Source organism: Lissotriton helveticus, chromosome 11 (assembly GCF_964261635.1).
Source record: "Lissotriton helveticus chromosome 11, aLisHel1.1, whole genome shotgun sequence".
NCBI classification, from domain to species: Eukaryota; Metazoa; Chordata; class Amphibia; order Caudata; family Salamandridae; genus Lissotriton; species Lissotriton helveticus.
Genome location: NC_136072.1, coordinates 289,597,416 through 289,624,334, shown reverse-complemented (window position 1 = coordinate 289,624,334; position 26,919 = coordinate 289,597,416).

The window sequence follows — 26,919 nt, the reverse complement described above, 5'->3', positions numbered from 1 at the left end:
ACTTTTGTGGAGTTCCTTTTTGTGGTGTGCAGAGTGTGTTGCTGCTGTGTGTGTGTGTGTTGCGCAAACGCTTTACACATTGCCTCCGGGATAAGCCTTACTGCTCGTGCCACGTTGCCAAGGGGGTGAGCAGGGGTTATCTTGGCGTGTAACTCCCTTGGCCTGACTAGAGTGGTGGTTTCTGCCTGGCTTTGGTGCAAGCCTTAGCCAACCAGAAATCCCATTTCTAACAGTATGTATTTAGAAACCAATGTAAATACTGTATTGTAGTAGTTTCAAATATGATATGAGATAAGGATAATACCCTATTTTCTTTTTCTTCCTTTTCTTTCTTCTCCTTTTTCCTTCTTTCTTTTGCCTTTTCCCTCTCTTCTTCTTTTTCTATTTCTTTCCTCCTTTTCTTTCTTTCTGCCTATCTCTAGTCCCCCCCTTTCTAAAAAATTTAAAATGCTACTTTGTTTCTAGGTACAATTTCTGATTATGGCTTTTTTCTTACGGGGTATTTTAATATTATTGGTAGATATTTTGTGTTTTTCATTCCTCTTTATTATACATTCAGTTAGCTGTTTTGCGCCACTTTCCTTATAAGTATTGTTGTACTATGTACCTTTGTTTTTATTTGCTTCAATACAGCTCTTTAAACCAAAAAAATAAATGTATAGATCGAGCCTATGACGCTTGCTGTGGGTTTAAGGTCCCTGGCCAGGGTTCATGGATTTCAGTTGTTGTACCGAATGACATTATGGGGTCGATTCCGATCCGGTAAAATCACCGTCCGTACGACTCGCATCCGGAGCCGTTTCCGTACGACTCGTACGGACGGCGTACGACCGGACGATTCCGATCCCGATCGGGCGACCCGGACGCCATTCGTACGGTCCACGTCGATTCGTACGGAAAAGCGTACGATCACCTACACACCGTACGGCGCGTACCCCCCATGATCGCACGGGTACGTGCCGTACCCCTGCGATCATGGGGGTACGTGTCGTACACCCAGCGTACATGGGGGATACGTGCCGTACACCCAGCGTACATGGGGTACGGCACGTACCCCATTTACGCTGGGCCGTTCTGTACCTGTTTCGGGGCGAACTCTGACTGTACGACAGTTTCCAGCTCCCGTAGAAAAAGGGTCGTACGGAGCGTACACAACACGGATCGTACTTGCCGGGTCGTAAAAAGCAGCCGCGAAACGTATGAACGTCGCGTACAGAGACTTCCGAGGGCGATTCGTACGGGAATTTCATTCGTACGGTCCCTGGTACGATTCGGACGGATAGCTGCATCGGGTGTGGATCGTACTACGTCGTTCGTACGGGGACGGTTACGTGTACGATTCGTACGGAAAAAAATGCTCCGTACGACCATTCGGAGCGCTTTATACCGGATCGGAATCGACCCCTATGAATCCTGCACTAAAAATCTACTATTTTAAGTGTATTCATTGAGGGGTTGCCTTTTGAGGACCCCAAACAGTGGTCAATGAATGCTCTCTCTACCCCTTATGGCTTTTTCATTTTTTTTTCAGGAAGTGGGATCGATTTCTTGCAGTCTGTAATGACAACAGCAACATATATCCAAAAGAGTCTGCCAGTTAATCAAAAATCCATAAACCTGTGTTCTCGGACGGCCGTGGATTAATGGTCAAGAGAGCTCTATAATATATTCCTTTCTAGTCTTCAAAAAATGTTACATGCTTTATTCACGAAATCTGTTACATGCTTTTATGCCAATCTAAGCAAAGGCACTTCCTTGAGCAACATTTTACTTTTATGTCAAGTTTTGTGTAATCACATTCCGTCATTATTTCTGTATCAGCGAGTAAAGAATTAAAATGAAAATGTTACTTTTTTTGATCCCACTTATTTTGGCCTCCACTTGACAGAGCTGCATTAAACTTGGCAAGCCAAATCAAAAGCACATGAACTTATTTTTAGGAAATGTTCATGCGCTTCATCAAATGGTGCCAAAGTTATTAAGAAAACAAAAGAATTTGTATATATAGAATTTCCATTATTAGCTTATCCTATGCCCTACCATACCATAAATTCTGTTTCTGGACTATAGCTGTAATGTACAGAGAAACTGGTAAAAGTCAACCTTCCGCAGGTATGCAGAATTAAACTGTTCAAGGGAAGGGCAAGGACAAGAAGAAGAGGAAGACCAAGTGCAGTCCGCAGGCGAACAGGATCATAGTCACGGAGGTGATGCAAGACCATTAACAACTGTCTGTCACCTCCAACGTGTCATTTGGCACCAAAACTGGAATATGGCTGGACATAGGTGAATGCCGTCGGGAAGCACAAGAGGATAATGGACGAGGTCAAGAGGCGGTGGAATGACATCAAGCGGCGGACCAAGGAGAAACTCTCCGCTAACCGGAAGTCAGCAACGCAGACTGGAGGTGGTGGCCCAGCACTACAGCTCTAGCTGGATGACATGGAGGAGCTGGTGTCAACAGTCATCAGTGTGGCGACTGTGGCCGGAGTCGGAGGATCGGACACTGCTCGACAGGACACAACACAACTGCAACAGGGTGATTGACCACCAGGTACTGGGGGGACGGGAGGAGAAGGGCACAATGGCACACATGCACAATCAAGCACAGCACAGTGCACACCCACAATGGCTCTGGGTCCTCGCCCAGATCTACAAACTGTCACAATGTACAATGCCCTGCTGTCTGAATGTCTACATGTACATTGCGACTACATACATGTGGACACTTCATAATACACCATCTCCCCTTCACAACTCAGGGGTACCGTCAACACTTCCTGCAGAGCAGTCCCAGCCACTCTTCACTGATGACGAAGAAGACAACACCACCATCGACACCCAAGCCATGCAAGACATCATGGACCTCATCAGAAACTCACCTTCAGGATCAGGGCAAGCCAGCTGCATCAATGAGACGCCACCCACTACCCAAACCACCCAGCAGGAGGCACCCATAGCCCGGCAACCCCCCAAGAGCGCCAGGAACAACACATGGCCTTCCAACGCCATATGCTGGAGGGCCAGAGGGACATAGCATTGGTTGGGCTTTGGAAACATGGTAACCAAACTTGCCGCTATCCTTGGGTGTGTAGCCCTGCTCCATGGTCTCCAACGAGCCCTGACTGACATCGCTGGAGTCATGACGAGGAGAGAAGAACAGCTGTCCGCTCAGAGTGGCTCCATTGATATCAGCCATGAGCTGGCACACATTAGGAGGATAGGGCGTGGATGGAGGCGGGAAGGATGGCAGCCACCGCTGCACATCAGCCGAATATAGCAGGGATCATCCATGCCCTGCACATGTTCATCATGGCATTGCTGCCACAAGGCATGGCGATGTTAAATGCAGCTGCCCCCACACCATCCGCATCTCCCCCCCTGGTGTGGCCATGCCTCCCTGTATCGCAATCCAGACCACTCCGCTCACGCTCCCAGTCGGGGGCCTCATTATTACCCATCGCAGGTGTACTCGCTGGTGTTAAGCAGGTCACTGGTTCAGTTGTCAGCATGTCACAGCCACTCCCTGAAGGCAGGTTTGCACACACACCACACCCACCCGGCACAGGCGTTACAGGCCATGTGACCCCGCAAATATAAGGGGCCGACAACATAACATACCCTCTGCCGGTGGTGACTGGATGGCGGACCCGAGGTCTTGCTGCCGGCACGGGCCTACCACCACTAGGCGCTGACTGGGTTTGCACAGGGTTTGTGGCAGTCACTGCAGTGCAGCCTTCACGGGCCTACCACCACTTGGCACAAACTGGGTTTGCACAGGGTTTGTGACAGTTGCTGCGTAGCGGGCTGCACAGGCACCCCACCACAGGACGCTGACTGGGGTTGGACAGGGTTTGTGTCAGACACTGTATTGCGGCCGGCACACTCACCTCGCCACGGGACGGTGACTTAGGGTGCACTGAGTCATTGGCACCTTGAGCTGCTGAGCGGGTATGCAGCCTGCGTTGATGGCCCGTCCGGACGGTCAGGACTGCCCAGGATTTGTGTGCCTTGCTGGACCGCAGTGTAGGCCACGCCAGTGTCCTGCGTGGGCCTACCACCACGTGGCGCCGCTTCCGGGGTCACAGAGTTAGTGGCACCCATTGGGCTGAGCAGCTGTGCAGGCTGCGATGTTGCCGGGTGCCCTGGTTCATACCTTGCCATGGTGTTATATGGTCCCAGCACCAGACGTTTTATCTGGTGGCCAGCGCAGCGTGGGTGCATGGTGCGGAGGCTGCCATGTCAGCGGGCCCGCGGCCTAGTGGCTTGCAGCGGCATGTGGTGGGACCTGCAGTCTACACGCCGGTAGTGAAAGGTGAGCAGTGAGGTCCGTGTGTGCATGGGTGGGAATGGTCCGATGGGTGGCGGGAGTGGCTGGGATGCCTCTAGCTGCATATGCAAGGGGGGTGGGTGATGTTGTTTTGTGCAAGTGTGTGTACTGTGCCAGTCATGCCTCTACTCTGTTTCAGATGACACCTCTGTCTCAGATGTGTGACCTGGTGTACAGCTCTATGCACCAGCAAGTGGTTGGAGACACACCGGTGGCAGCAGATGAGCGGTTTGGCCTGGGTGCGCAGTGTCGCCCCTCTCTCACCCCTCTCTTCTTCGCTCTTTCTCTTATTCTCTCTCTCTGTCTCTCTCTCTCTCTCCCCCTCTCGTCTTCTCTCTCTCCCCCTCTTCTCTCTCTCTCTCTCTCTCCCCCTCTATTCTTCTCTCTCTCTCTCTCCCCCCTCTTCTTCTCTCTTTCTCTCTCTTCTCCTTCTCTCTCTCTCTTCTTCTCTCTCTCTCTCTACCTTATTGTCTCTCTCTCTCTCTTCTTCTCACTCACTTTTGCTCTCGCTCTGTCCTTTGATGTTCGCAGGACACTACTTCCCAACATGTTTTTTGTCTCAAATGGGGGTGGGGTCGCACACTACTCACACACCGGCGGTGTCGCCCCTAAGGACTCTGGTCATTGTCTTGCAGGCTGTGAACTACGGAATGTGTCGAGGGGAGCCGGCATGTGTCTTGGTGTGATTTCTGTTTTGTTTCCATAAAGTTTCATTGTTTGCTTCAATAGTGAATGTGTCATGCTCATTTCTGTGCCGACACATGCATGTCACCAGTTGTGATTGTGTGACATCAGGCGGAATATTTGGTACATGTTTAGGTGTAGCTGGAGTAGCATGTCTTTGCCTGGGAGGAGCCCGGGGGGACCTGGGTGTCGTGGCGGTGGGTGTTGTGGCCCTCTTAGGTGTCCGGTGGGCATAATCAGTAGCTTCATGGCATCTGTTGTTCTTCTGGTGGGGCTCTGGGCTGGGCTCCCTATTGTGGTGCAGGCTGCCGTCCGACTTTACACCAGGTCAGAGCAGGTGAAAAATTCCTTCTGCTAACGCGCCTTATTGCATGTTTTGTGTTCTTATCGCTGATCTGTCTGGTCATTGTGAATGTTGAGGTTTGATGTTGTCGCAGATTTTGTCACGGGAACGCCTACTCTGCTTCTCATTTGCGATAGTTGCGGGGGTCCTCTGTTGCAATGTTTTTGGCGGCTGCTATCGCAGGAATAGTGGTGCTGTGGGCTGTTAGAACCAGTTCGTGAATGGTGGGGTAAATGCATCACAACTTTGGCTGCGATAAAGTGCAGTTATTTCTGCAATGGCTCCTTGTGAACATGCCCCAAAGTTTAATATAACAACAATTATTGTTTATTGACAGTTCTCATGGTCTCTATCTTTGTTCTATTCCCTTTTACATACAACTGAACGTCATACATACTTTGTTCCAATACATTTCTGGATTTACACTTTTCCCTTTATCATGGGATATATTATTGAATTTTTAATCTCTACAAACACAGCACATAAATAAACAAGTTTTTAATGTAGTTTGTAACATAGGTAATGCAATTCAAATCCACATTTATAAACAACTAATGCTATTCATGCGAAGAGTGTTATAGTAGACTCTGTAACATCCTCCCCAGCTTGGGTACGCCACACATTGGAGCTTAATATAACATACCTTTATTTGTCTGCATGTAACTGTGAACTCAACATTCTAAACCTGCATGTTCTTCTCCATGCTCTAACACTTACGTCACAGTTCTACAGAGTCCATCAGGAGCCAAATGGGTTCTATCATTGTTCTCTCACACTACACTACATCTCCCCCTCTTTTAAACATTTATTTTTTTACAAATGTTTAAACAATCACAGCACTTCAATAAGTCTCTGTGGTGCCCTGATTACATGTCCTGGTCATGTCGTCAGAAACTGGGGGCAAGAAGTAGAAGTGTTCGTGATTCCGGTTGGCAATGTGGGAACAACAGCAGTCAGGGGTTTTTCAATTGTTCTTTCAGACCCATTCTCTACATTGACATCAGTGCCTGACGAGCTACATGTCAGAAATGTGAGGAATCTCATGTAATGAACTTCCAAGGATGTTGGGCAGTCACCATGTGTCCTTTTCTAGTTACTATATGAAATAGCTCAGCATTGAAGGGAGCATCAGATTTCCATTTTCTAGGCTGACGGACAAGCACTAAATCTCCTCTAATAAACATAGCATATTTCGCATGTCAGCGCTTGTCTGCATAGGCTTTCATTTTCCTTTTACAAACCATGAATTTTGTACGGGTTGCTTCTTTAGTACTAGACCTTCTGTTGAAACTGGTTATCATGGCTCTCCTGAACATCAAGGTTGCAGGGCTTTCACTTGTGGTCAAGAGAGGGGTGGAATCGTAAGCTCAAAATGTAGAAATAAAGACATCATAAACCTCAAGCTTTTCCAATATAGCACCCTGAGCAGCAAGCTGAACAGCTTTCTTAAGAATACTCATGAAACGTTCGACAAGCCCATTGCCTGTGGCCAAAGAGATGTGCTCTTCTGATGATTCACATTTAGATGACTGAGAAAGTATCTAAATTCTTGACAGTTGAAAGGTGGGTCATGGTCAGATTTTAATATTGCAGGAACACTCCATGTCGAGAAGATGCTGTCTAATCTCTTGATGACTCTTTCTTGAGTGATAGATGAGAGATCTTCTATCATTGGAAAACTGGAGTATTCATCAAGGATCACCATCACGTGATGTGCATCATCAAGAAGACCAAAGATGTCAATGACAATTCTTTCCCATGCATGCTTTAGCAACTCTGACATGTTCAAGGAATGTTGAATGATTTTCAAAAAAAGGCGGTTACATAAATAACGGGCCTTCGATTCTCTTTTAACTCTCTCATCGAGATGAGAAAACCAGTCTCGTCTCAGAGAGCTCATTTCGTGGCAATGGTCCTACAATGTCCTTCATGTGCCACTTCAATTATTTGTTGTTGCAGACTCTCTGGAATAACAAACATCGAACCTCTCAGGATAACATCTTCTTGAGTAATAAACAGTTCATCATTAGCATTTTTTAAATTCTGGTATTCACTGTCACTGGTTAGTGGTAGAGTGTGCTGGTACTAAGACTGATGTGTAATGATGTGTTTTAATTTTAACATGTAGGAGTATTCTTGTAATCGTAGACCCCATCCTTCACTGCTAGGAGGCACTTGGATAGCCAAAGATGGTCAACAAGCTTGATGATCCATCACAAGCCTGAAGGATTTTACATATAAGAATACTTGGAAATGTTCATAAACCCACACCACTTTTAAACTTTCTTTCTCAGGTTGTGAAAAAGCATGTTCAGTTTAGGACACACATCTTCTTGCATATGCCACAATATTTCTTCGCATATTTGGGTGTCCACGGAGCTGTGCAAGGATTGCATCTAGGGCAACTGAGCTAGTGTCAGCAACAACCTCTGTATGAAGCTTTGGATCAAAGTATGTCATTTCAGGAGCATCCTTCATAGCTTATCTGGTTCGCTTGAAGCTTTGCTTGTATTCACCTGACTAACAAAATAAAACATTCCTTTTCGTCAAGTCTCTCAACGGAGCACTCAAGGTGGCAAAACCTCATATGTATCTAGAACAGAAGCTGGCCATGCCAAGCAATGAACGTAACATGGAAACATTTTGTGGGGGACTGCCAGTTGACAACATTTACACTTTAGCTTGATCGGTGTCATCCCCCCATCAGAAAACATATAGCCTAATTATTTTAGCTTTGTCTTATGGAAGTCACATTTTTTGTCATTTAAAGTTAAACCTGCATCAACAAGTAAACAACACCCGTGCATGAGAGCCCCATCTGTGTAGCTCCGAACACCAATATGTCATTACTATAGTTGAAAGCATTCATGACAGGCTGTATGATACGTCATATGACATCTTGAAAAAGCTCTGCAGTAGATGACACACTGAAACATAGTCTTTTATATGTGACAAAAAGGTTGTAATGTACCTGCAATTCTCCTCGAGTTCCAACTGAAGATATCCTTTATTCAAATCAAGGTATGGGAAGATCTTTGCACCATTCAATTGTGTTATTAAGTCAGCAAAGTGCGGACCTGGATGTAGTTCTTCTTCAATTGCCGTTTTCGCTTGGTACAAATCAAGACAGGTGCGTACAGTTCCTTCATGGTCCTTTTTGGGTACAACCATTATAGGTGAAACCCACGATGTACGACCAGTAGAACACTCCATTATATCATGTTTGAGTAATGATCCAACTTGTTTTTCAATTGCTTCCTGTATATGAAATGCAATTAATCTCTGTCTTTGAGCAACAAGATGGAAGTCCTTTTTAATGTGTAATTGTACTTTCATAGTCTTGAGTTTTCCTAATGCATAAAATAACAAAGGGAACTGACTTACAATTTGGAGATGAGCATTCATGATATAGCTCACTGATATCAGTCCCTGTGCTGAAGCTGAGTAAACAGACACTTGACGCTGTACGTTGAAGTACATAACTGAGAATGGGTGCTTGTACCTTCACTTCCCTGTGTTTTATTGTTGCTACAAATGAATCTTGACTTTTTAATGGAGGCTATGCAGCCCCTGAATATACTTTAGTTTTCAATGCCATAAGTTGTGGCACTGGAGATTGTTCAATGTATTAATCCTCAGGCATAATATTTATTGATACACCACTGTCAATAATAAAAGGTATTGTGCACCTGCTTACTTTTAGTGTAATCTGCAGCCAATGTTTAAACGACGTGGGTGTTTTTTCATGATGATTTTTGTTTGATTTGTATTTTCCTTCACAAGTGGCCAGTCCAACACGCACATATTTTTCTGAGATAAACATCGACATTGCACAGCTAGCTTCCTCACTTTCATTTGATACTCATATGGAGAAACTTTTTGTCAATGATTTTGATGATGATCGACTTCTTTGGTTTTTGATTTGCCTCAATAGGTGTTGTCGCTAGGCCTTGTGGGCGTCCTTTGAACATCGCTTCTGGAAAGCTAGGGTGGTCATTTTGTCTTTGCGCTGTGACATACTTACTTTTTCATTTGCCTTGCAATCCATTACAAAAAGGTTCTCCTTCCCACAGTGTTTGTAGACCTGCCCAATGGCGGGACTTTTACCTTAGTGTGGAAACAAAAATCCACACCTGAAGCTCAACTTATTTTCCCATGGAGACATCACTCTGTGTCCTTCTACCATGTGCTTTGGCTTTTTTTCTCATGTTCATGACTGCCTTACTCTGGGCACCACTAGCCTCCATGTCGGCAGCTTGCTGATCAGCAGGCTCGTTATCTCTGGCAGCCATGAGAACTCGCTCCAGGCTAAGAGTTGCTCTCAGCATTGGTCATCTGAATGATTCTGACAGGCATCCGTCAATAACTCAGAGACATATAGCTCCTTATCATTAAATTAATAGAATTTATAGTGTTTGATGAGCATATCCAGTCTCTCAATGAATTTGCTAATAGTTTCTCTAACGTTTTGTCATTCCTGTCTGAAAATGTACTTTTTGTGATCTACACTTCACATTGGATTGAACTTGAGATTCTTTAAGGTTTCTTTGATTTGATGTTATGTCATTTCATCAGCGTGCTGCATTTTCTCTATGACTTCTTTTACACCTTTACCAGCAAGATTCTTAAGGTATTTGATAATTGTCTTGTTATATATTTCTTCCAGTGCATCATTGAAATCATCAAATGTCTCTATGCAAGCAGTCCATCTGTTGCCAATATTCTGCTTTCAATAGTATCAAATGGTGGTAGTACTTTCAGGAAGGTGGAGGCATTGTAACTATTTATGAGATTGGCTAGAGAGTGGAGTTCTCTCTGACACTGTCTGCTGTTGTTGCTTTATCCATACCATCTCTAAGACCCTGTGCTGTGCTTGCTTCATGTTCATCTTGGACACTCTGTGGACTCTTGATCTCCCTCTTGATCTCCATTAGAAATTGGAGCCTTTTATGGGCAAGATGGCCGCTGTGGAGTTGTGCTGAGAAGTCGCACTTTTTCCCTCTCCTGCATATGCTGGTCTATGAATCCGAAAATGCTGTGGAGTCTGATGGCTAGATTGCCGGCGAGCACTGGTGGCAGCAAGGTCTAAGGCAGTACGTACAGCTAATAAAACAGCTTACCAGAGGTGAACTAAACTGGTACTGGCTGAAAGAGAAGCTGTCGCGCTGGGCTAGCAGTGTGGATAACGAAAGGAATCTAGGGCCGATCTTCAAGATGCCCCTGCGGAGCGCTAAACCGGACAAGAGAAAAGAAATGCCAGATCTACCAGCGGTGAAGAAACCTGCCACCATGGTCACACCAAGCACTGATCCAGGGACTGGCAAGCCTGGGAAGTCTCTGGGGGCGATACGAAAGGTCCCCGCGGTCCCAGCCCCCGAGGCAAAGAAAAAGACGGAGCTACGGGATAAGACGGGGGAGACAGCAGGGAGCACATCAATGAGTACTGTGGAGCTTCGAAATCAGAAAGGGGGAAGAGCGGACAAATCGCATAAAGGAGCGGATGCCCAGAAGGGGAGAGACCCAGCAATGCGGCAACCTACCCTGAGTGAGGTGTTCTCCGCGAGAATCCCCGGACATACCGAAGGCGCACAGGAACAGCAGGAGACCAGTGGAAACGTCCTCGAGGACGCTATGGAGGCAACGTTGAACGCCGAGAGCCAGGTTGCTAGGCAACGCTTGGATCCCGAGCAAGGCGAGCAAGGCGCCAAGACTGAGCAGACGCCCGGGCAGCAGCCCAATGAGGGGAATGGTCAGCGGATGGAGGTAGCGCCAGAGGTGACACCAGAGGTAACGCCAGAGGTTCGTACAGCAGGACTAACACCTAAGGTGGTCAAAATGAGGGAAGAAGGTAAAACCAAGATACTAGGGTGCACAGACCAGGGGAGTGCTAACATGCTGGGGGCTTTACTACTAATGGAATCTGAGATGAACTCTGATAAACATACAAATCAGACGAACAGTGTTTGGTGCAGCAGAGACAGTCTGACTGGTAAAAATGATCGGGAGAGAACCCGAAATAGAAACGTAAAAGAATGGGGTGAAGGTGCTTCAATAGAGGGAGAGTGTTTCTTTTCCGGGAATGAAGATACAGAATCAAAGTCTATAATCTCAGAGAGCCCTGAGGAGGGGGAGGAGGAGGGTTCAAATTCTGGATCCGATACCTCTGGAAAAGACTCCACGCAACGGAAAAGAATCCCTAGATCAAGGAGATGGGTTACAGAATCTCCATCTCAGCCTGAAAGACGTTTAGAATGGGACTATTCGGCTACTTCACAGGAATATCAGGACATCGATGCAGCTGGGGGTCCCGCTCGCAGTGACTCTTTTGAAATTCTATTCACTACTCTCAAACAAATGCAAGCTGAAGCAAGGGCAGATAGCCGCAGAGCAAGACAGGACACTAAGAAAATTCAAGGATCCCTTAGGAAAGTTAACAAACTGTATAAAGAAGTAGTGGATAGAGTAACCGAGGTAGAAGATCGTACAGGAAAATTGGAGGACGATGATGGGAGTTGGCAATCTTTTAAAACTGAACATGAAAAGATGGCAGAAGACCTACGCTGGAAGATGGAAGACTTTGAGAACAGACAGAGGCGGAACAATGTCAGAATCTTGGGTGTGGCAGAAGGGTCAGAAAGGCAGGATGTAAGGCAGTTTGTTGTAGACCTGTTAAAGGGAGCCTTTCCAGAGTCCCAGTGGCAGTGGGAAAGGGGGGTGCAGAGGGCACATCGGTTCCCCTTTGTGTTAAAGAAAGGGCAGGCTACAGGAGGCCAGGGTGCGCTACCTAGGGCAATCCTTGTCAACATAGGGAATTTTTTTGTTAAGGCAAGAGATTATAGATAAAGCAAGGCCCGACAGTAGGCGATCATTTCATGGCATCACGTTTTTCACGAGGCCCGACTTCTGCCACATCACTGTTGAACGCAGATGGAAGATGAGGCAAATGATAGCACCCTTTCAGGCTCTAGGGCAGAAGCGTACCTCCTCTACCCTTCAAGACTTAAGGTAGTGGTAAAAGGGAAGGCTAGGGTGTTTACCTCAGAGATTAAAGCCCAGTATTTTCTAGAACAGATTAAGAGTCAGAAAGGTGGATCAGGGGCAGGGATGAAGAACCCTTGATATTAATTGCAAGGGCCGAGTGTTCATGGTTATCTTTCAACTTTGATTTCGCGATTCTAGGGGGGAAAAAATTATTATTATTTTTTTTAAAACGAAACAACACAGCATAAACGGTAGCCGGGATGGGATGAAGCAGGAGAGGGAAGCGACATGCACAATTTGATGCAGCCACACATAGGTCGCTCGACCTATTTACCTGTAAGGTGGGGGGGAGGGGGGCGGGGGGAGGTAAAAAGGGGGGGAAGGGCAGGAAGGGCGGGGGTGGACAGAGGGAGGGGCAAAAAAGGGTTACAATGGTTTTGTGATTTAAGTTTGGCACAGCACACTTGGGCAGGAAATATGGTGACATGTACATGATATACAGATATACACAGCATCCACACTCATATCCGCTTTTGAACAGGGCTACTTATCGGACACAGAATCAATCCCAATGTCGTGCAGAATAGCCTCAATAAATGTTTGCGGGTTGAATGATATAAATAAAAGACACAGAGTGGCTGCACTATTGAATACTCTGAAATTAGACCTGGTCTGTCTACAAGAGACGCAAATAGAAGGCAATAAGGCGTATCTTATGGAACAGATGGGGTCTGCCGTCTTAGCAAAAACTAATCAAGGGACAAAAACTAGAGGTGTGGTAGTGATGGGCAGAAAGAAAGACACGGAAGTAAAAAGGAAAAAAGAAGATCAATGGGGGAGGTGGGTACTGTTGGAACTAGTCTTTAAAGCGGAAATAATTACGTTGGTTTCAATCTATGGGTCCACCGAGGATGACCCGGATATCTTTCAGTACCTGGATGTGGAGCTGGCACAATGGGCGGAACCAATCATATGTTGTGGTGATTTTAATCTGCATGACCCAGTTAGCTCATTTTTGCAACCTGGGACTCGGTATCAAGGCAGAAAGAAAAAAACCCATAGAGCTGTGTCGGAGATGGTGATAAATAACGCTTTGATAGATCCAAGGATAAAATGGCACCCGAACATGGATGGTAGCACCTTTTTTTCAGCCCCACATCAGGTTTTAGTTAGACTGGATTATTTTTTAATCTCAAATAGTTTGGCAACAGGATCAGAAATAGAAAAGCATCCACGTATCATATCAGACCACAGCCCGTTAGTATTAACAGTTAAACTAGGTCAAGTTCAAAGGAGAGAGGTACAATGGACGTTTGAAAGGGCTCTGCTGCAGGATCAGGAATATAGAACCACTATGGCAAATTGGATTACGAGCTTTTGGGATATAAACAGAGATACAGCATCCCCAGGAGTAGTCTGGGATACTTTTAAGGCCGGGGTGAGAGGGGAGACAATCAGCTACGTTTTCCCAAAACAAAAGAGGGAGAAACTGAAGATAGAAGAGATGCATAGAAGCATCTTGAGAGTTGAGGATGAGGTAGCATTGGCCATTAGACAGCATTCCCCGTTAGACCAGATACTGCTTAAAGGAATAGCACTCAGGGCAGAGGCAACAGAAGGGATTGCCAAGAAAACAATAGAAAAGTATCTGGCCAAGAAGGAGAGTGTTTACAAGCTTAGTGAACGGGTGGGCCATATTTTAGCTGTTCGGACTAGACAGAGAGGAGCGGCAGCAGATATCAGGGAGATTATAGATGCACAAGGAAATATGGTTCAAGAACCAGATCAGATAAGGGAAGTATTCAGGCAATTCTATTCAGATCTTTATGATGCGGATAATACAGCAGGTAGGGAAGATATAGAAAGATACCTGAGCGAGGTACTCCCCTCAAGGCTCCTACTGGAGGATAAGGCTCAACTAGAAACGGCATTTCAGCTAGATGAGTTTGTTACAGCACTAGGCAGCCTATCCTCAGGGAAGGCTGCAGGTCCGGACCAGATACGATTGGAGTTTTTTAAAACATTTCAAACAATTCTTTTGGGGGATATGTTTAATATAATGCTATTGGCACAGAAGGGGGAGTCGATACCTGAATCCTGGGGAGGAGCCGACATTATAGTAATTGCAAAGAAAGGGAAACCGGTGACCGCCCCAGGCTCATACCGTCTAATTACGTTGATGAACTCAGATGTAAAGATCAACTCCAAAATGTTGGCTAAAAGATTATCAGGGGTTGTAGAAAGTGTGGTTTGTCCCTCCCAACATGGGTTCATCCCGGGAAAAGAAACAACACAGCATATAAGACAGGTAATAACAATGTTTGACGCAGCAAGTACCCTAGGAGACCCTATGGCAGCACTGTTCTTGGACGCTGAAAAGGCGTTTGATAGGGTCTCCTGGGGGTTCTTATGGTCGGTTATGAGGTGGAGTGGCATAGGGGAAGGCTTCATTAGAGCTATACAAACTCTCTATAAAAACCCAATGGCTAAAATCAGAGTTAATAGAGGACATTCGGCAGCTGTTAGAATTAGCAGAGGGACAAGGCAGGGTTGTCCTTCATCTCCCCTACTATTTGCGTTATATTTGGACCCTTATCTGCGCAGATTGGAAAGAAATCCAGGCATACCGGCGATGAGTATAAATGGCTGTAGGGTAAAAACACTGGCGTACGCGGATGACGTAGCTATTTTGACACCCAATCCCATAGAGGCAATCAGGATGACGGAAGATGAGGCTCAGCAGTTTGGACAGGTTTCCGGATATAGCCTGAATAGATGTAAAACGCAGATTGTTGAGAATAGCTACGTGAACTGTAATGATGATAGAGTTGTCAACTCAGCAATATATTTGGGGGTGGCAATATCAGCAAATCTAGATCAGGTTGTGGGCAATAATATGACCCTGTTAATGACACAAGTAAAAGTGGATCTGGAGAGGATGAAGAACTTACATTTGTCACTGGTGGGGTGTACCAATGTAATAAAGATGATAATCCTTCCCAAGTTTCTTTATTTTTTTAGATCAATCCCTTTATTCTTTGAAGTTAGTTGGTTTAACACTTTGGAAGCCATTTGTAATAGGTTCATTTGGGCACAGGGCAAGACATGAAGAGCTTACAGGTTTATGTCCCTACCTAGAGAGAGGGGCAGTTGGGGTGCTCCGGATTTCAGATTATACTATATGGCTGCTGCCCTGCAATATATACAGGGTCTGATAGGTGGAAATGACTGTGATCCAAGAGTTAACAGCTTCTCTACGAAAATATATACAGCGGTAGTAGGGGTGGATGCTGGAAATTGTTTTTTAAATTGTATAGACTATGGATACTTCAAAAGAACGAGGTTTAAGACAATTCTGGCTGCTGTTAAAGTATGGAATGCATTTTTGAAAAAGTCCGAATTGGGGAGATATAATCACTATGTAAGATTGTATAAAAACAAGTCATTCCCTTTGGAAATATTCGGAGACCAAATTATGATGAACTGGGCGGGAAAAGGGATTGTACAAATTGGTGATATACTGAAATCGGAGGGGTTGATGCAGTTTATGGATCTTAGAAATAAATATGATCTGAGCTATAGAGACTTCTTTAAGTACCTCCAGATTAGGAGCTTTTTAGTTAATAAACAAGAGGATCAGGGGGATTTAATAAGAACGAAATTCTGGAGAAAATAAGAATAGCAGGAGATTGATCGATACGTTCTTTTTATGCTAGTTTGGTAAAAGAGAAAAATGATGATCTAGAAAAATATAGTACTAAGTGGGCGGAGAAAATAAGTGGAGAAATAGCCTGGTTTCAGGAATCACTAGATTTAGGCCGAACGATGTTGTGTGCATCCCCCCTTCAATCTCAGCTTTACAAAACCATATATTCACTTTATTTTACTCCAGCCAGGATAGCACAATGGGGAGGCACCACGGGAACTACCTGTTCGAGATGTAATGCCGCCGAAGCTGCCAATATACACATATTTGCCACCTGCCCGCAACTCCATACGCTGCTCAGAGATATCGAGGGGTTTCTGGGTAGGACCTTAGGGATCCGAATTAAGCTTACTCCATCTTGGATTTTACTAGGGGTTGGCAGGGATAATGATGGTGTGCAGCAGGAGTTTATATTTGTAGCAATGGCGGTATACAGACTAATAATAGCTAGGGCCTGGTTGGATAAGAATCCACCAACAATGCAGTGTTGGCTTGCCAATCTATTAGCATCATACAATATAGAGAAGAATGTATATGCCCGAAAAGGAAGGAGAGGGAAACTGATGGGCTTGAGAATATGGGACCCTATAAGGAAATGGAAGGAGGGATTAGGTTGAGTGGAACTGAAATTGGCGGGGGAATGGTCTTTTTGTTTTTGTTTTTTTGTTTGTAGATAATTCTGATCAAGCTAGCGAATTGTAGTGTATACTATATATCTGTATATCTATGATTGAAATGAATTAATGAAAACTTAATTAATGATGAATAATGTATAATGTGTAAAGTGTGACTAAGTTGGAAAACAAAAAAAGAATTAAAAAAAAAAAAAAAAAAGAAATTGGAGCCTTTTACTTTTCTGGAGATTTCTTGGAAGATGTTCTGAGCCGCTACATGACAGCTTTGGGGGTGTGCTGCTTCTTGTATGGAAAGCTCAATTACCCCTCTCCCAGGCACTTCTTCTGGGGACACTTTCCCCAACGTTGGGGTCTGATGAATCTCATTACTCAGTTTTGGTAAGCAGATAACCTTTTCTTGTTTCTGAAGTGCTTTGATTTAAGGTGTTTCTTTGTACTGTCTGACACCTAGTTGATCTCCTTGCAGCTCTTTGATCACAACGTTACCTTGCAATTTTCTGACTCTATTTGCTGCTCTTTCAAAACATGATTACCTCAGCCTTTAACTTTATCATGCCATATGATGTATAGCTTTAGGTTGTGTAGTATTGTGGTACCTTTCTTTACAGCCTTACCATCAGGTTCTTGGCCAACAATGTGTAGACTTCTCAGGGAAGATTTTGTTATTTTCGAATGCTTCACACTGGCTGGAGTTGTGCTTTGACTCCACATACGTCAAGCGTCTATTCTTCACTTTGATGGGGGCACACATGGCATGCATGAGCAATTCACTAGACCATAGCAAACTCTCTGGGAGAGTACTGTTGGTCTTCAGGTTACTTATCCTCTATCTTGTTTTCAGTTGTCACGTCATCCACAGCCTGGGTACCCACTAATGACTACTCCACGCATGGAGCTTAGTATAACACTTCTATATTTACCTGCATGTAACCGCAAACCCAACATTCTAAACCTGCATTCACTTCAGTACGCTCTAACACTTACGTCACAGGTCTGTGGAGTCCATCAGGAGCCAAAAGGGTTCTGTCATTGCAAACTCACACAACACTGCAGTCTCCACATATTGTTGGGATACTTGCATTCACAAAATAGACAGATTTCAACTCATATGGTGTTAACATAAATCTGTGAAGAATTTCAGAAAAACAATATTCAAACATTAAACATTTCAACTATCTCTTTCAAAGCACTTAAGTTGTAAATATAAATTCTTGCTGTGCTGCCTTTGTGCTCTGAGTAGTTGTATCCACGGTGTGTGACTGTTCTTGCAGCAGCAATTCACAGTCTAGTTGCAATATTTACATGTTTAAGAAATTGCATTATTGGTTGAGGTTGTGGAAGCTCCACTCAGGCAATAACCACAATACACAACAGAGTGAACCACAAAAAGTCACTAAATTAACCTGTGCTTAACCCTTTGGTAGCCTGACAGAAATGCTGTCAGGCTTAACTGAGAGTCAATACGTCAATTATGTATGCAGCACACAAACAGATCGGAGGAAAATCACAAGTTCAGGCTGGCCACAATGGAGTGCAAGTCTGATACAGGGGCCAAGTTAGTCCTGCTTAAATGTGACCCACTAAGTCTGGCTGGACTTTCGTATTTTATCTCAGTAGATATTCTCAATGATGCCAGTCAATGGCCCAGGACCTGGGGGTAGCTCTTGTGGAGTAGGACTCACTCTAGAAAAGTCCAACAACAGGGATCTGGCAAGGTCAGTTGTACATCCAGGCATGTCCAGTTTCAGCAGATCATCTAGGCAGTTGCAGGGAGGACTCTGAGGCTTGTTGGGTCCCTGTAGCTCACACAGGAGGTCAGCCAACTGAGAACTAGAGTCACTCTGGGTAGCCTGGGATGAAAGTAAACAGGCCCACTCTTCCTTCTTAGACAGCAAGGTAGTCCTTCAAGCAGCAGGGCAGTCTTCTGGGAGCAGGGCAGTCCTTTTCCCGTAACTTCCACAGGTCCAAGAATGTTCTTTTGAGTGGCTTTGTGGGTCCAATACTTATACCTGGTGCAGTGCAAGTGTGCCGTAAAATCCCTCTCCAGTCATCCTGTCAGGGTTGACCATCCTGTCCACACCTAGTAGTCTTGTGGAGAAATCCACTTGTTCTGTTGCCACCCTAATTTAGTTGCATTGGCTGCCACAGGTACAGTACTAATTTGTTTTTTTTAATCCATCTATCATTGAAAATGAATACAACAATTATGCAAACATATGTTTAGCACTTAAGCATGCCCTGGGCTGGAGTGATAGCAGGTTTAATGTGGTCTTGTGTGTGACATTGGTGCATTTTGGGGCTAAATGTGTTATGTTGTGTTTTTAGGTTTCCTCTCGTGAACCCCAATACAAACAATATTCTGAAAAGAACACAGGAACTTTAAAGTCATGCTCACATACACCTACCTCTCCTGCACCCACATGCACCCTGCAGTCACACACCTCTGGAAACTTACCCAGCTATGGAGATATACTTCTTGCAAACACATACACACCTACCATGCAGACACACACAAACATATACTCTGCAGACACACGCCTGTAGACACCAACACTTTTAGACACACAGAAACACAGAAACACCCTGCACACATACACACGCACACACATGCATCCGCATGTGCGCACACACACAGAGTAGATACACATAATGGTGAAAATGCATACCCTCACAGACCAACCCCCAGCAGATCTACATAGAGCCTGCTGCCTAGGACACCATTGAATGTAAGGGCTGGGAAGGTTGGAGTGCCAGGAGGCTGGGTCTCAAACTGTGTGTGTAGGGAGATATAATGGGCCCTTAGGAAGGTTGTCTCCAAGGATTAGGAGTTAAGTGCTGAGGAGATTTGTAGTGGAGGAGTTAAGATGTCAGTTATAAATCCGCTCTAATGGTGGTACTTCCCCGACTTATTTCCTAGTGTTGTGAACATTATATAGATTTTCTGTTTTCAGGAGGGCTGCTTGTGCTGGTTGATAGGTATCAGTGTGCTGCATGGGTGACAACATAAAAAATACATTAAATACATACATTATTCTTTTTCTGAAACCTGGGATTGGATTAATAAGAGAAAGTTAGGAAAATGAAAACATCTATGTATGTTTCCAGTGCATTTTTTAATGCGTCTGAAAAGGGATATTGTATACTTCAGATTACTATTCTTTATAGATGTTATGGAACTGCTGTTACTTAACAGTGGGCAGTGTCGAAGTACTTATGCTGCTTAACCTCTTCCAATATATTCCAGTTTTGGTGTTGCATATTTTTGTTTTGGTGTAAATATTTGTAGAAATTGGGTTATTGGTTGACGGCAGTAGAAGTCCCACTCAAGAAACAACCACAGTCCTTGTCAGGGTGAACCACAAAAGCCACTAAATTAACCTGTGCTTAACCCTCTGGGTAGCTTGGCACAAAAGCAGTCAGGCTGAATTCAGAGACAATGTATAAAGTATTTATGCAGTGCAAAAACAGCAAGTACTTGAAATCACAGGGTAAGATAAATCCCAGACCAATTTAGAAAAATAGAATACATTCTAATAAATAAAATGATATAAAACAACCAAAATCCAGTAGAACTGGAGGTATGCAATTTTAAAGTATTGGGTAACATTAGAAAATGAAACTCTAAGTTTCATTTGGAGTCATCCAGTCACACTAGGCAGGGGAAAAGTTCATAAGTTCTGGTGCTGGAGCAGATACAGGGACATGTTTGTCCTGCTGAACAGTTATCTTTAAAGTCTGGTGCAAAGAGCTTCATTTGAGATGAAGAACTCTGTGAGGAGGAGGCGGAATGTCAGGGGTAGTCGCTGCTGTATCACAAAGAGAAGGATGGGCATCACGGTCGATCATCGCTGTAACAAGAAGAGCCAATCAAGGATCTCGGTCTGTTGTTGCTGTAGTACAAAGTGTAGCTCCACCTTGCCAGTCATCGATTGTGTCGTTGTCAGCATGATGAGCATGTTTTGCTGAAAGTTTATGTTCGTGGTTGTCATGGGGGCAGAGTCTTGGCACTAATGGGCCTATTTGCAGGTGCGATGAGCCCACACTTCAGGATCTATACCTTTTTTAGTAGGAGGTCATTCTGATGCTAGCTAAGGGTCCAGGACCTGGGGAGGCACCTCTTGGGGATCAGGGATGCACCCCAACAGAAGCCTGCAGGGTTCAGGCAGGTCTAGTTACAGGTCCAGGGAGGACAAGTTTCAGCAGATCAGCTAGACAGTTGCAGGGAGGCCTCTGAAACTTACTGTGCCCTTGTAGCTCACACAGGAGGTCAGCCAAACAACCACTGGATTTAATCTGGTTTGCCTGGGATGACGGGGACACAGGTCCAGTTTTCCTTCTCAGACAGCAATGCAGCCCTTCAGCAGCAGGGTAGTCCTATGGCAGCATGGCAGTCCTTCTTCTGTAACTTTGGCAGGTCCAAGAGTGCCTGAAGAGTGGCTCTGGAGGTCTGATATTTATACCTGGTACAAGCCTGAGTGGGGAATTCCGTGACATACCCCCACATCTGGTTATGGAAAATTTCTTCCCCTTTCCCTGTCAAGATTGCAAACTGTCTGGGGATGACAAAAAGTAGGGCAGGCCTGGTGTCAGATTCCTTTGTGTGTGCAGGAGGCAAAGCACTTTCAGGTGTAATGGGGCCTATGTACAGCTCCCCAGTCATCATGTCAGGTTGGCTCATCCTGTCCACACCTAAGCCTCCTTTCTGTCACTATCTGGAAGGACAAACCCCAACAGCATAGTCATTCACAGTCATGTATATCAGGACACTAGCAGAAGGCACACATAGCTCGGACCAGAAAAAGCCATTTTCTAAAAGTGGCATTTTTAGAAATATAACTTAAATCCAACATTACCAAATAAAGAGGATTTTAAATTACAATTCATTTGAGTGCAAATAGTATATTTCTACCTACTTCCAATCTAAAGTTAGCACTTAATAAATACACTAAGGTAACCCAGTGTTAGTCAAAGGGAGAGATAGGCCTTGCAGCAGTGAAAAATGATTCATGAATGTTTCACTATCATAACATGTAAAACATACAAACTCATGTCCTTTGTTTGAAATGCAATGTGCCTTGCCTTATGAGCCTTTAGGGCCTACCTTAGAGGAGCCGTATAAGTATTTAAAGGGAAGGTTTAGGCCTAGCAAAGGGTTAAAAATGTTTTAAAACTCTGTAGATGTGAAGGAATTTGAAATTAGAATCTAAACATTAAGTTAGTGTCCGAATCTACAACAGACAACTGTTGGCCTCCATTGAAGTACTGGTATACTTGGACAAAAAGAGAACATTAATCAGAAGCAAAAAATCAATATGCAAAAGGTCTAGCACATTGCTTCTTCTGTCGGAAATAAATGCAAATATTGAAAAAGCTTCAATCTTCCCATCAAAATAAAAAAAATCGATATCTGTATATTTTTCTTGTTTGTGTATCATAATTTGTGTATTAGTCTGATGTATACTAGTTCCAGTATTTGTGTGTTTTGTATAGGAGTTCAGATTGTACAAATTGATTAGGAGGGGGTCATCAGTTTCTAATAGTGATTCAGGGGGGCCAAGTAAATCAAAAAGTTAAGCATGTCTGGTTTATAGTGCAAAAAATAAACATGAACGCATGAAAACTGTGAGTGTTTTCATGCTTTCTATGTTTTTTTTTGCCAAAGAACACACAAGTCAGACGAGTTGGGAGATATTGGCGAAAAAAATCATGTGTCCACTGTGTAGGGAGAAAACTTGGACTTGAAGCAAGCAATAGCATTGTGTTTGAAGTAGAATGCTTCAGTTTCAGATTACGCGGTACAAAAGGGAGTGGTGATGGACGGAGCATCTGAACCAATCAAACACTCACACCCAGTCAAAAGATCTGGGTTAAATCCATCACCATCAGTTTCAGATTAGGCTTTATTTCGATCATAGACCATGAAAGTCAAGGATCAAAAAGAAAAATACAGTACATGAGCCCACTAAGAGCACAAATAATAATGAAGCACAATGTTTTTTTGGTTGTTTTTTTAAAAGCAGATGCGAAAATTATATGGTTTACTTAAGTGGCAGCAGGAAAAGTACCATAATTTTTAAAACGTAATAAAAATTAGAACATATACGAGAATTAAAACACTCTACATACAAGAGGAATGGTTCAATTTGGCATAGTTGTGCGCGAAAAAAGTCATCTCAGTCCTGGTGATAAGTGTGAGGTGTCTTTGAGCCAGCTCGACTAAACACTCTCCAAGGACTTGGTGATCGAAAACACGATAATTGCCAAGGTGTCAGCTCTACAGGTTCTCATGGCGACTCTATACTGACAAACTCCTAGTGAACGTAGAAGGGGAACAATCCCATGTTTGCACTGCTTCAAGTAAAAGGGGAAGAAGAACAACAGACGGTCATCAGTTTCCTTAAACCAGTTGCATGCTGGGCAGAGGCTACTCCCCCCCACGAACCACATTTCCATTTGGAGGTAAATAAAGCAAGGGGCAGTGCGCTCAATCTAAACCTCATGTAAGGTGCTTTGGTGGGGGAGAGTCAATCTGGTCCATATAGGTCTCAAGAGCCGAAAATGACTTAATCCCTATAAATCAGTTGCTAAGGGACCCAGATTTGGGTGATTGATCAGCTTCATCCCCTCATGTTCCCAATAAATATGCGTCCATTTTATAATTGAGGAAGATGTGATGGCAGAAGTGTCCACCCCTAGGCCATGCATCCCCAATAAGTAGAAGGTTTGCTTAATATAGCTCAGTCAGGGTACCAAAGTCCTACTTTTTTGTTTACCCAACATTTTGCTCAAACCCGCCCTGTAGTGAGACAGCTCGGGAACAGACAAGAGGTGTAGTCAATAAAGTAGAGTTTTCAGTTACGCCAGAGAAGTTATATGGCGGATACCAAAGTCTTGCCTGAAGATCAAGGGAGTGCTCTACAGCAGTTTAAGGGCCGTCCTCAAAATGTGTTTTCAGCTGTTCTCATCGTTCCTATTTTACTACAATGCCCCCAAAGTTCTGCACCAGAGGTAGCAGCTGTTACTGCTTGGGATCTTCAATTTTCAAGAAGCGGAAAGACAGGGTGAAAAGTGGTCTTGGCAGCAAATCCTAGAATAACAGCGGCCCTGTGGTTTAGCCTAAGGGAACTCCTAAAAACTTGACTGTCCCAGGAGTTGCTGGTAAACAGCCAGTTTCTGAGATTGTCAAATTCGAGAACTAGAACTCTCTCCAATTCTAGCCCCTCTAGAGTAATGTCCCTCTAAAGCCCCTGTGAGGGTTTATTGCCATAAACGTAATTTTAGATACGTATATAGTCAGGGAAGAGGAAACACAGAATGAGTGAAACCTCAGGAGGAGAGTCTTAATAGCCATTGTGGTTTTTGCAATCAGTAGCGTGTGATCTGCGAACAATAGCGCTGGAATTGTAGTATCCCCACGCACCGGGGAATCATAGTTACAGCCCATAAGGAAATTGACACAGCCATTGATAAAAAGAAGAAATAAGGTGGAGGGAGAGGACACAGCCCTGCCTTACTCCCTTGCTAGCTTCAAAATGGTCAGTGGTTTCCCCGATTGTTCCCCAATTAATTTCTGTGACGTTATCGCAATGCAATCAAGACAAAAATTCTCTGCCTGTACAGTATAGTTAAAGTGCAAATCGTCACTAATTTAAGTATGTATGAACAGGAAAACTGACCTACTATAATACAATACACAAGTGAATTAGGTACACAATTATCAAATGTATTCAATATGTTACAAAAAATACAAATATTTGGATATACAGTTACGCTGGACAATAATTTACCCAAGCGCAACAAACATCTCACACACTCTATTGTTCATACAGACCAGTGCATACCCATTCATACACATACGTCCAGAAATTCTACATGCTAATATACACAGAGAATCTCAGACCCCTGTAATCATAAACAGTAAATGAAACTGTAAAGTTCCACAGAGATCAGATAAATGGGACCCATAGACAGTTCAGGGTTATTTCATAACTAAAGAACCGTTGTTGGTACAAGTCATCAATACAAGAATCAATTTCATATTAACATAGAAGGGGGCAGACAGATGAACAGAAAACTTCCAGCACTTGGGTGCAATATTCTCTAGCATAATTGTATTTCCAAATATATGTTTATTTTTTGTAACATATTGAATACATTTGATAATTGTGTACCTTAATCCTAATCATGTCAAAAGTTGTTTTTAGATCAACAAAGGCAATGTATAGACATCCTTTCATCTCAAGAGCTGGAACCTAAAAGTCTGATCAATAATGTTGGTTCTGGAGCCTGAGCCTAGAATTGGGAGAGGATCTTGTTATCATCAATCAAGGCCTGCAGGTGATCCAGAACCTGGTTGCAGAAAGTTTTCCAGCATACATAACACTTGAAATCTTGTATGATTGCCCACTGGTCAACTCCTATGTGAAAGATACTGAATGGGCCCATTCACAAAACCATTTTGGTGATAGATGTATGTATGCTGCCAAAATAGCTGCATTTGTGCCTGTCAGGCATTCACAATAGGATGCACAGCAGATGTGAGTGCAGTTATTGCCGCATAAATGTAATTCACAACTAGACACAATTTGGAAATATTAAACCTCAAGCAATAGATCTTGGGAATGCCCACAAACATGTGAGTTTGTAATCAACCTCATACTCCTCTCCAACCCTTTCTTACCCTGAGCACGGTCTTACATTTGATAAGGCTGGGTTCCACCATCAGAATTTTACTAGGAACCCTGGGTCGATGTATCGGTATTACCTGCTGAGAAGTGTAAAGAGGAGAAATAAGTCATAAGAATGAATCCAAGTGTTTCACTAACAATAGCTCAAAAGACCACAGACTCTGAACTCAAGTTTAGGGGTTCATTACAAAGCCAATGACAACTGAAGATGCAAGCACCTCAAGACGAGGATGTAAAAACACATGGGAACTAATACAAAGCCATATCTACGGGTGAGTTTAATCCGGTGAATCATGAAAAGAATGAAGTTCCAAGAAAAGAACACAGGTAAGAACTGCCCCAACGTTTAAGTCAGACTTCATCTGCGGCTGAAAAGTGAAAAGCATTAGACTATCCCTACTCCACTTCTAAAGTGACATCTCTACTTAGCATCTCCTAGGCAAGATCAATTAAAGGTGTCAGCTCGTGAAGACTTCCTAAGAACACTCATGTTGTATGGGTCAAATAGCCAAAGTTACAGAGCTCGTTCTAAGATGCTCTCTCTTCTCCCATCGCCTCACCCCTACACCTAATCCTGCCTCCTTCTGCCTCTCCTCCCTTGGGACATTGTCCCTAATACAAAAAATTGCACAGATGTAAAACACGCCCACTGATCACCTCATGCCAATGGACACCTCTCCTAAGTGATTTTCCACCTTCTTCCTCTTTCCACCCGAATCCAGCCCTGATGACCTTGATTCCCAGACCTACTTAGTGAGAAAGAACACCTGTCTTCCAATTATCGACATTCCCTAGACAATGTATCTCCTCTCCTCCATGCCTAGATCCTAAAACAAAAGGTGTTAGTTCTAACTAACAAAGGCAGCTTCTTCCACCTGGAACTGAAACGTGAGAACAGAAAAACCTTGTATGCACATGAAATTCGCTGACTACCTCCAAATGCAAGAGCTTACCAGGGAAATTACATTTTCAAGCCTACATAAATTGGCCAACATAAGAATAAATGAATAGGCCTTTCATATACACAACGTGAACATTTCAGTTAGGCCTTTAAACATCAAATTATACACACACATGTTAATGGTACCTTGCTTTGCAAGCATCTACAATTATTACACATTAAGCACAATTAGTCATCTCCACGTGCAGCCTTCAACATGGTACACGTTTAAATCAAAATGCATTACATTACACATAGGCTCTTCATTAGGCAGTTGCAACATACTAAAGGTTACAGTTTCCAAACATAAATGCCATTGTGTTTCTCTTACATGGCACCAAATAATTTCTATCCATTCTATTGCACACATTTATTATTACATCACATTTTCTAATTATCAAATGTTAATTCAGATACTATATCGCGGTAAACAACCTTTACAACGCAACTTTGTACATCTTAGAGCCTTTACAACGCAACCATTACAACGCAAACTATTACAACGCATTGCTCTGGGGGGCGCTCTAGGATAGGGAATAGGTTATTTACTATCCAATAACCTTCCCTAGTGTCCACGGGGACTGGAGTTGGAATAGTAAATTAAACTATTCAC